Source organism: Cetorhinus maximus, chromosome 22, assembly GCF_964194155.1.
Source record: "Cetorhinus maximus chromosome 22, sCetMax3.hap1.1, whole genome shotgun sequence".
Taxonomy (NCBI): Eukaryota; Metazoa; Chordata; class Chondrichthyes; order Lamniformes; family Cetorhinidae; genus Cetorhinus; species Cetorhinus maximus.
The window spans coordinates 20365309-20376462 of NC_135900.1; the positions used below are offsets into that span (position 1 = coordinate 20365309).

General features: G+C 39.2%; 1 long non-coding RNA gene across 1 annotated transcript; it reads left to right on the forward strand.

The window, feature by feature from the left end:
• The first annotated feature begins 2213 nt into the window (after nucleotides 1-2213).
• On the forward strand, nucleotides 2214-5998 carry LOC144696526 (uncharacterized). Its single transcript, XR_013580187.1, has 3 exons — nucleotides 2214-2313; nucleotides 2390-2473; nucleotides 3841-5998. It is a non-coding gene; the product is annotated as an uncharacterized LOC144696526 (long non-coding RNA).
• Nucleotides 5999-11154: the final 5156 nt, after the last annotated feature.

The following is an 11154-nucleotide window of genomic DNA, read 5'->3' on the forward strand; positions in this document are numbered from 1 at the left end:
GTGATAGTTCAAATTCTTTCCTTTCGATCACCTGAGGAGTCACAGTGGATTAGGACTAGTTGTAAGGAAGATTAACACCAACATTAGTTGGACGGAAGATTTTTTTCATTTGAAGTTTTAGTCAAAGGTTTTATTTTCCTTTAAATTTGACATTTGTCTCTTGCCACTGTTGTGCTATCATTTTTTACATTTTAGAGATGAGCAGTGATAATAGTCAGGAAGTGTTTTTTTTCTGGTCTTAGCATGAATGAATCAAGCATGCATCTTGTAATTTGTTTTTATAATCCCTTACTTGATTTTTATTATCCTAAATCCAAAATTGGAATTATGCTATCTAATATCCTACCTGGCCCTCCCCTCAAGTTCAGGGTAGTTGACTTTTCCCCCCTCTGCTTGTTTCTTAGAATCAGCCTTAGCCCTCCTGTGTATCATGAAACTACAGCTAGATACAGTCTCACCAAAGCCAGATGCATATTTCACTCTCTTAAAAACTCTAAATAGGCAGTTTTAGCCAACGAAGCATTCTGACCTCTTCCTCATCTGTTGCCTCAGGCAAATTGCAATATAAAATATAATCCACTTGTTCTTCTACCTAGTATGATTTATGACATTTAACTTATTTATGCTAGATATGAGAAATGAAACTTTAAAATTGCCTAGATTTTAATTAAAACCTATTTTTGTGGAACACATGGAAATTTTGTAAGGGACATATTCTGAATTTGGGAAACAGTATGCTAAATTACAACTTGACTATCTCAACTTGGATTTTTAAGAGCACTTTGCAATAACTTTATCTAATATAGCTTTGAAAGGTACATACCTAAAGCAGCAGATGAGCTTACAGCTGGAGACTCTTTGCCTACACTGCTTGCAAAGAAGTACAGTTCAAAGATGTTGTTTTGGGAGTTAGAGGTAAATTAGGTTAAAAGCATTCAGTGGATCCTGAAAGGCTGTTGTCAGATGAGTCGAGCTTGAAGTTCCTCTGGTTTCAATCTATCGGTATTTGCTGAAGAGGGGGTTGGTTGCACTTTGGACCTTGTGTGCTTTACAGTTCTCCCTCCCCCACCAACTTCAACAGCCTGTCCTAGTTTTGACATGAAGGGTTTTACTTGCATGTTTAAGGTTCATCACCCTCGTGCTTGACTAGCCTATAATCCTGTTGAGTGATCTGTGATTGCTTCGACTATTGCATGCTCCGAAATCTTTAAAATGGTCACCTTTGACATGCACCACATCTAATCTAGGACGGTTGTGTATTTCTGGAATGTGTTAATTCCTTATTTTGTGACCTAGTTAGATTCTTAAACTAAAGCTCTTGCAGTAACCAGTTAGCCTTGTAGCATTTGGTCTGATTGGAGTATAGATCAAGCAACCTAAAGGGCCAATAATTCCGTTACGATCAAAATTTGAGTATTAAGACTGAAAAGAGCATTTAATTTGGGATGTGCCAAGCTTGACTTTTAAATCTAGAAATTTGTAATAGGACGAACTGAAGGAGGTAAGGAGTTTCTCAGTATTGAGTCTTAAAATTTTGGTTGGTTGCTTGCTTCTCCATCTGAGCCATCTTAAACTAGAGGGTAAGACACTCAGATGAGTAGCTAAGTTACTGATGGTTACAAAACAACTTGATAGGTACAGTTTAAACAAATACATTTCCTTTTATGCAAACATACATACCAACATACAAATTAGGATCTGGAGTAGGCCATTCAGTCCTTGAGCCTGCTCTGCCATTCAATAAGATCATGGCTGGTCTGATTTGTAACCTGAACCCCACATTCCTGCCTACTCCAATAACCTTTCACTCCCTTGTTAATCAGTCTATTTAGCCCTGCCTTAAAAATATTCAAAGACTCTGCTAACCACCCTCAGAATTTCTCCTCATATGTCTTAAATGAGTGACCCCTTATTTTAAAACAGTGACCCCCACCCCCGATTCTCCCACAAGAGGAAACATCCTCTCCACGTCCGTCCTGTTGAGACTTTCGATCTTAAAGGTTTCAATCAAGTTGCCTCTTACTCTTCTAAATTCCAGTGGATACAAGCCTAACCTATTCAACCTTTCCTCAGAAGACAGCCTGCAATTTTTTACACCTTTTTTGACTATGGAATGTGGCATTGTAGCCTCCAATACTTGTTTTGTCTATGGATGCATACATTGAACAGTATCAGCCGTAACCTTTTTTCCTCTGCGTTCTTTTCTCTACCAGATTTTGAAATGAACACAAGCAAAGCTTTGACTAAGCACAGTGACCCAAACCAACAGCCCCCAACTCCAAGTTTAACAAAGAGAAAACAGGCACAGGAGAAGTAAGCTTTTTAAAATTCAAACAATTGTGACATGCATACATAGTATTCACATACTAACTACATTTTTCATCTTTAGGAAATTCTTCCGAAGTCCAACTGACAGCATGCTTTCTCCATGCTCTCAAAGGCTGATGAAACCAAAGCATGTGAACCATACAGAGTAAGTTCTTGCAATGTGTAATTTTAACATTAGATATTCTATGTAAATTACACAGGCTTAAATGGCACATTTTAAGTCTTCAATAACTAAATGGAAAAATGTGGCAACTGAACTTGGTATCTGTAGTTATCAAGTAGTTGGGGTGGCTTTTTGAAGAATGGAATTCACTTTGCTTCTGCAATATAACTTATAGTCAAGAAAACAGCATACTGACTAATTACATCATGTGATCATAATGGTGAGTTGATATTTGTGTACCATTAGATGTTTTTGAGTTATCAGTTACCTTGGAAATTAATTACAAGAACGTGCCAGCTTTTATAGATGAGCTGCAAGACTTTCCCAGATGTCTCTACTCTGGACCATTGTGGAATATAATGTTGGCCCCAAAGGTCACTGGGATGAAGCTGTTGCTGGTGATCTCCCAAAGGCTTACTACTTTTGCTCCCTATGGAGTCAGGGGAATAGTTTTAGTACATTTCTTTAAACCGAAAAGGCTTAATGGATCCACTTGCTGCACACTTCATTGGGTACTGATTCAGCATTATTTTCATTGTTAAATTTGTGTAATAGCGTCAGCTGAGATGGATCAGGCTTCAACTGATCTTGAGCCCAGCTTTTAAAGTGCACAATTCTGAAAACAATATAATCTTGGTTTTCTTAAATTTTGTGCTTCAGAAATTGATCTCTCAACTATTGCCTCTAGTTGAGGACTTCCTGCAAACTGAATAATTGAATTTCAAATGTAGCTAATTTCCCATGGGATCTTCTGCTAGCTTGAAGCCACTCCTGTGGTTTCCCTCATTAATGTTTCAATCTTCAGTTATCTGGCAGGAAAGAGCTGTTTAGAGATCAAAGTGGCATCAGCCAAACCACTTTTTTTTATTTTTGGTTCAAGTCTCAGTATAGACCAGCCATTCCAGTTACAGGCCTGGACAGTAGCCCTCTTGTGGTATTGCTAGGAGTTTAAAACTGGACACCAAAATGGGCCTGTTTTTCTTCCCCTTTATCATGGTGATGAATGTTTTGAAGTTGATTATTTTCATAGATATACTTTAACATTGATTTGCCTTAACTTTTAGTTTGAACACGAATACTATTGAATTGGCTATTAAACAGCTATCTGAACCTGTAGAACAGTTGAAGTAGGAGGTATGCACTAGTTTTGCAATTATTATCTATGGGAATTTGACTAAACCACAGATGAGAGGTTGCTGTATAGTGGTACACATTCTAATGTGCTGTCATAAGAATAACATCCCACATAATTGAATGATAGTAGGTAGACACTTAATGCTAATTAGAATATCAAAAGATTACTTTTTACATAAATGTTGATAACACCTGTTGTTTAAATGTGTCCTCAGGCTTCAAAGCAACGAGATTACTACCCAAGTTCATGAATTCTCTTTTGGAGATAAAGAGAATGATTTTACTAATCTGGAACAAAGACTTTCTTTTGGAAGAAGTACTAGTTAACTTTATTCTTTGGATTTTCTTCTTTTGGAAAGGGTAACAATATTTTTGATCTTGTACAGAGAAACATACATATTCTATTTCCTTTCAAATGTAACTCTATCTCCAGGACTAGCTATACTTTAAACTGGATGCTTTTTACAAGGTGCAATCCTCTAACTTCAGTGGGATAGTTGCAATTTTTTCACTATTTATGCTGTTACTTTATTTTGTCAACTAATTGTACAGGTGTATTTTGATCACTGAAATAAAAGAAGCTGTATCTAATATAATTATACCATCGAATGGTATGATCTTACACAGTGACAACAGCCTGAATCAAGTTATTCAGCTTGTGCATTGGCAATCAAACCTTCAGTATTGCAACACATTCAATTAGTATCAAAGCTTAGTTCTTCAGTAGTACTTGGAAACAAAATTTAAGCTTTCAACAACAACTTGCATTAATTGCAACATTCCATGGTGTTTCACAAACAATGTCAGACATTTGACAACCAAAAAATTAGGACAAATGACAAAGCTTTGTCAGAGGTGGATTGTAAGGAAAGCTTGAGAGAATTCCAGGGCTTGGGAGCTGGACAATAAAGCACAGCTGCTCAGTGGTGGAACAATGAAAATTTGATAAGAGCCCTAAATTGGGAGAGCAGAGACTAAAGGTTGTAGAGCTAGACAAGGGGTAAAGCTATGAAAGGATTTGCATACAAGTTTTAGCACTTTTTATATTTAGAGGTTTTGGGTGCACAGGAAGCAATGTAGTGAATTGATGAGTGGACAGGACTTGGTGTGAGGTAAGGTATGGGCAGCAGAGATTTTGATCTGCAAATTTGCAGATGGTGGTAAGTTAGCTGGGGAGCATTGGAGTTGTCATACCTGGAGGCAACTGACAATGGATGAGAGTTTCAACAAACCAGCTGATGCAGGCATGGAGGTGGTTTTGTTATGGAATTGGAAAAAACTGTTATAGGAGACTAAGGTTGCAAATAGTTTCACTCAGACTCTCCCCAGGGAGGGGATGGAGTTTATGGTAGAAAATGAAGACAATGGTTTCGGTCTTCACTACTGCTCAATCAACAAGTTGCTGGACAGGTCATGACAAGTTGAAGGCAGTGGAGAGATCAGAGATGTAACAAGGTAACATGAACATATTTGTATGAGAAAGTAGGATAAATATTTTTGTGTAGCTATGGATTTCCATCCCCATAGGAATACAAGAATGGGAATAGGCCATTCAACACCTTGAGTTTGGTTTTAATTTGTATCTGCTTCCACCACCCTTTCAGGCCATGCATTCCAGATCATCATAGCTGTGTCAACAAATGTTTATGTTGCTCTGGCTCTTTTTGCTATTACTTCAAATGTTGAAGGAGAACAGCCCAGCTTCTCCACCTAACTGAAATTTCTCATCCCTGGTACCATTCTAATTGATCTGTTCTGCACCCTCTCTCAGGACTTGACATCCTTCCTGAAGTGTGGCACCCAGAATTGGATGTAATACTCCAGCTGGGACATAACCAGTGTTTTTAAAGTTCAGTATTTAACACTAGCTGTTTTCTGCACAAGTTATTATTTCCTTTCTCTTCTGTAAGATTGCAGTTATGTTGCGCAGTGCAAAAAGTAGACACCACTTACAAATTGTACTGGGAGATACAAATTTCATGATCTGAGAGCAAGGGCACTGCATCTTGTTTGTATATCTCATTCTGCTTCTGAGTTTCCAGTTTATGCACCAAATTTGGAAAAGCATCAGAAGTTGCCCTCAAATTTTGGGTTGAGATTCAGTTCCCTTCAGTTATACGCCAAGCAATGAGATGACTTTCTTCAGAGACTTGCACTGCATTTTAATGTATTCCAGAATTTGATCAACATCTAACTGGTATTATACATGCATACTAGTTTTTATGTGTATGCAAAATTGCTTTGTATTAGAAAATTTGTTAATATAGCTGTTCCCTAACATCTTTAATTGTGGTGTCTATCCAACATATTATAAATATTTTCTTCCATTGCACAGATCCAAGAATTTTGAAATAAAATGTTCATTCAAATTGTCATATGAGAGTTAATTCATTTATTCTGTTACACAATACTTAAGTGTCAAACACATTCACAAAATCATTACTGGCTGAGAGGATTTTTGAGGTAAAATATCCAGGATTATATTCATTAGTGCAAAGTTGAGATCTAATTGTTTTGAATTTTTACAGATACAATACATTTAATTGAATCAGCTATTGAACTTAATGCTGCCTAAAGTATGGCAATTAAATCAGTAACAAAAAAATTGTTGGATTATAGTCAAAACATAGGACTGGAGTAGATAGCTCTGATTAGAGAGGCAAGAGTGACATCATAGAAATAGTACTTTAAACACAAAAGGAGACTATAGGCTTAAATCCAACAACTTCTCTCCTTGCTACCTTTGCCTTCTGAAGTAGCAAGCTGCATCTTGCTAGGCCTATGCACATCCTGGACGTTGAGCTGGAAGGGAATCGTGAATTGAACTAGGGATGACAATTCAGGTTGTGTGTGTATATAGCAAAGATCTAATTTTCAGCTGAGGTGTATGGGATTAGATAGGACTCTTGTACTTAATTTTAAAACAATTTGCATATTGTTATTAGTTTCAAAAGTGATCCAAAAAGCCCTGAACGTCATTAAGTCCTCCATTAAAAAGGATTATTTATATTTTAGAGATCATACATTTGGTAAACTTTATCAGCACCAGTTTTTAAATGTTTTTGCAAGTGTAAATTATGGAATTTGCTCAGCAAAACTTTGACAAAAAATAAGAGCTGTATCATAAAGAATTTGACATTTTTGTTAAGATAAATGGAAATGCAAATGGTGTAAACCTAAACTGTTGACGAAGATCCTTAATATATTAAAACAAAAAAATCAATTATCCTAAACTAACTATTTCCTTTTATATAATGCTTTTAATGTAATAAAACATCCCAAGGTGCTTAACAGGAATGTTATCAAAATATGACATAACTTTGCAACAGCTTGTGTACATATAAATATCTATAGTACCCATTAACATACCTGCTCCCTTGCCCTGCTCCTGAAGCATCAGCAGACAATGAACCAAGGACCTGCCTTTGGGCAGAGTACATGAATGAATGAAAATGATCATTTAACATGCTATCAAGCAATATTTGACACTGAGCCACAAGGAAATGTTTTTTCATATTCCTCCATGGGATGTGGGCTTTGTCGGCTAAGCTGGCATTTATTGCCCATCCCTAATTGCCCTTGAGAAGGTGGCAACCTGCCACCTTAAACTGCTGCAGTCCATGTAGTGTAGGTACACCACTGTTGTTTGGGAGGGAATTCCAGGATTTTGACCCAGCGACAATGAGGGAACAGTGATGTATTTCCGAATCGGGATGGTGTGAGGCTTGGAGGGGAACTTTCAGGTGGTGGTGTTCCCTTGTATCTGCTGCCCTTGTTCTTCTAGATGGTAGCGGTCGTGGGTTTACAAGGTGCTGTCTGCGGACTATTGGTGAGTTCCTGTGGTGCATCTTGTAGATGGTACACAATGATGCCGCTGTGTGTCGATGGAGGACGGAGTGAATGTGGGTGAGGTGCCAATAAAGCAGGCTGTTCTGCCTTAGATGGTGTTGAGCTTCTTGAGTGTTGTTGGAGCTGCACTCATCCAGGCAAGTGCAAAGTATTCCATCACACTCCTGACTTGTGCCTTGCAGATGGTGGACAGGATTTGGGGGATCAGGAGATGAGTTACTCACAAAATTGTTATGGTGTAGAAGGAGGCCATTCGGCCCATCATTTCTGCACCGGCTGTCTGAGCATTTTAACTTAGTGCCAATCTCCTGCCTTTTCCCTGTAACCCTGCACATTGTTTCTATTTAGATAATCATCCAATGTCCTCTTGAATGCCTCAATTGAACCTGCCTCCACCACACTTCCAGACAGTGCATTCCAAACCCTAACTACTCACTATGTGAAAACGTTTTTTCTCTTCTCGCATTTGCTTCTTTTGCAAAATACTTTAAAACTATGCCCTCTGATTCTCGATCCGTTTATGAGCAGGAACAGTTTCTCCCTATCTACTCTGTCCAGGCCCCTCATTATTTTGAAAACTTCTATCAAGTCTTCTCTGAGCCTTCTCGTCTCCAAGGAAAACAGTCCCAATTTCTCCAATCTTTCCTCATAACTGAAGTGTCTCATACCTGGAACCATTCTCGTAAACCTCTTCAGCACTCTCTCCAATGCATTCACATCTTTCCCATAGTGTGGCACCCAGAACTATACACATTACTCCAGCTGAGGTCTTATATAAGTTCATCATAACCTCCCTGCTCTTGTACTCTATGCCCCGATTAATGAAGCAGAAAATACTGTATGCTTTAGAAAAAGTTCTCTCTACCTGTCCTGCCACCTTTAATGATTTTTGTACATATACACCCAGATCTCTGTGCTCCTGCACACCCTTTAGAATAGTATCCTTTAATTTATACTGTCTCTCCATATTCTTTGTGCCAAAGCGTATCACCTCACACTTCTCTGCATTGAACTTTATCTGCCACCTATCTGCCCACTCCACCAATGTGTCAATGTCCTTTTTGAAGTTCTATACTGTCCTCCTCACAGTTTACAATTCTCCCAAGTTTTGTGTTGTCTGCAAACTTTGAAATTGTCCCCTGCACACCAAGATCTAGATCATTTATATCTATCATGAAGAGTAAGGGTCCCAATATTGACCACTGGGGAACTCCACTACAAACCTTTTTCCAGCCTGAAAAATACCCATTAACCATTACTTTCTGTTTCCTATCACTCAGCCAATTTTGTATCCATGTTGCTACTGCCCCTTTTATTCCATGACCTATAACTTTCCACACAAGTCTGTTGTGTGGCACTGTATCGAATGCCTTTTGGAAGTTCATATACACCACATCAATGGCCTTGCCCTCATCAACCATCTCTGTTACCTCTTCAAAGAACTGCAGCAAATTAGACACAATTTTCCTTTAACAAGTCCATGCTGGCTCTTCCGAATCGATCCAAATTTTTCCATGTGATTATTAATTCTCTCCCGAACAATTATCTCTAGAAGTTTCCCCACCACTGAAGTTAAACTGACTGGTCTGTAATTGCAGGGAAGATCTTTACAAGCATTTTTGAACAAGGGTGTAATGTTTGTAATTCTCCAGTCCTCTGGCACCTCCCCCGAATCCAGGGAACATTGAAAGATTATGGCCAGTATCTCTGCAATTCCCATTCTCATTTCCTTCAATATTCTTGGATGCATCTCATCCGGTCCCGGTGCCTTATCAACTTTAAGTACCGACAGCTTATCCAATATCTCCTCCTTATCAATTTTAAACCATTTTAGTAACTGAATTTCCTCCTCTGTTAACATGGCCCTGGCAGCATCTAACTTGTAGGTAAAGACAGATGCAAAGTATTCATCTAACTCTTCAGCCATGCCTCTTGCCTCTATGGATAAATCCCCTTTTTGATCCCTAATCGGTCCTACTCCTCCTTTTACCACCCTTTTACTATTGATGTGCTTATAGAATACTTTGGGATTTCCTTTAATGTTAGCTGCCAGTCTTTTTTCATAATCCCTCTTTGCTTCTCATATTTGCTTTTTCACATCCCTTCTGAACCTTCTGTATTCAGCTTGGTTCTCAATTGTGTTTGCTACCTGACACCTGTCGTATGCACACTTTTTCTTCTTTAACTTAATTCCTATCTCCTTTGTCATCCAGGGAGCTCTGGATTTGTTTGTCCCATCCTTTCCTTTTGAGGGAACATACCTTGACTGTGCCTAAACCACCTCCTCTTTGAAGGTAGCCCATTGTTCAGCTACTGTTTTTCCCACCAACCTTTGGCTCCAGTCTATCTAGTCCAGCTCCGTTCTTGCTCCATTGAAGTCTGCTCAGTGCCAGTTGATTATTCTTACTCTGGATTGACCAATATCCTTTTCCGCCGTAATCCTAAATCTTTTGATACAATGATCACTGCCTGCTAAATGTTCCCTGGCTGTCACTTGATGTACTTGGCCCACCTCATTCCCAAGAACCAGATCTAGCAGTGCTTCCTTTCTTTTTGGACTGGACACATACTGCTGTAGGAAATTCTCCTAAACACAATCTAGGAATGCTTGTCCCTCACTGCCCTTTACACTACCACCATCTCAGTCAATATACAGGTAATTAAAGTCCCCCATTATAACTACTCTATGACGTTTACACCTCTGTAATTTCCTTGCAGACTTGTTCATCTATATCCTTCCCACCAGCTGGCGATCTATACATTACACTGGGCAATGTAATTGCACCCTTCTTGTTCCTTAGCTCTAGCAAAATTGATTTTGTCCTTGAATCCTCTAACACACCCTCTTTCTCCGGCACTGCAATACTCTCCTTAACCCCCCCCCGCTTTTTTCCCTTTCCTATCTTTTCTGAACACTTTGTAACCAGGAATATTTACTCGCCGCAGGATTCCTAGCCTTTGTCCTGCTTTTGTAGCCACAGTATTTATATGGCTAATCCAGTTCAGTTTCTGGTTAATGGTAACCCCCCAGGATGTTTATAGTGGGGGATTCAGTGATGGTAATGCCATTGAATGTCAAGGGGCAATGGTTAGATTCTCTCTTGTTGGATATGGTCATTGCTTGGCACTTGTGTGGCACAAATGTTACTTGCCACTTTCAGCTCAAGCCTGGATATAGTCCAGGTCTTGCTGCATTTGGACAGATCCTGCTTCAGTATCTCTGGAGTTGCAAATGGTGCTGAACACTGTGCAATCGTCAGTGAACACCCCCACTTCTGAACTTATGATGGAAGGAAGGTCATTGATGAAGCAGCTGAAGATGGTTGGGTCTAGGCCACTACCCTGAGGAAGTCCTGCTGTGATGTCCTGGAACTGAAATGATTGACCTCTAACAACCACAACCATCTTCCTTTGTGCTAGGTATGACTCCAACCAACGGACAGGTTTCCCCTTGATTCTCATTATCTCCAGTTTTGCTAGGTCTCCTTGATGCCATTTTTGGTCAAATGCTGTCTTGGTGTCAAGGGCAGTCACTCTCACCTCACCTCTACAGTCTAGCTCTTTTGTCCATGTTTGAACCAAGGCGTAATGAGGTCAGGAGCTGAGTCATCCTGGCAGAACCCAAACTGAGCATCAGTGAGCAGGTTATTGCTAAGCAAGCGCAGCTTGATAGCACTGTT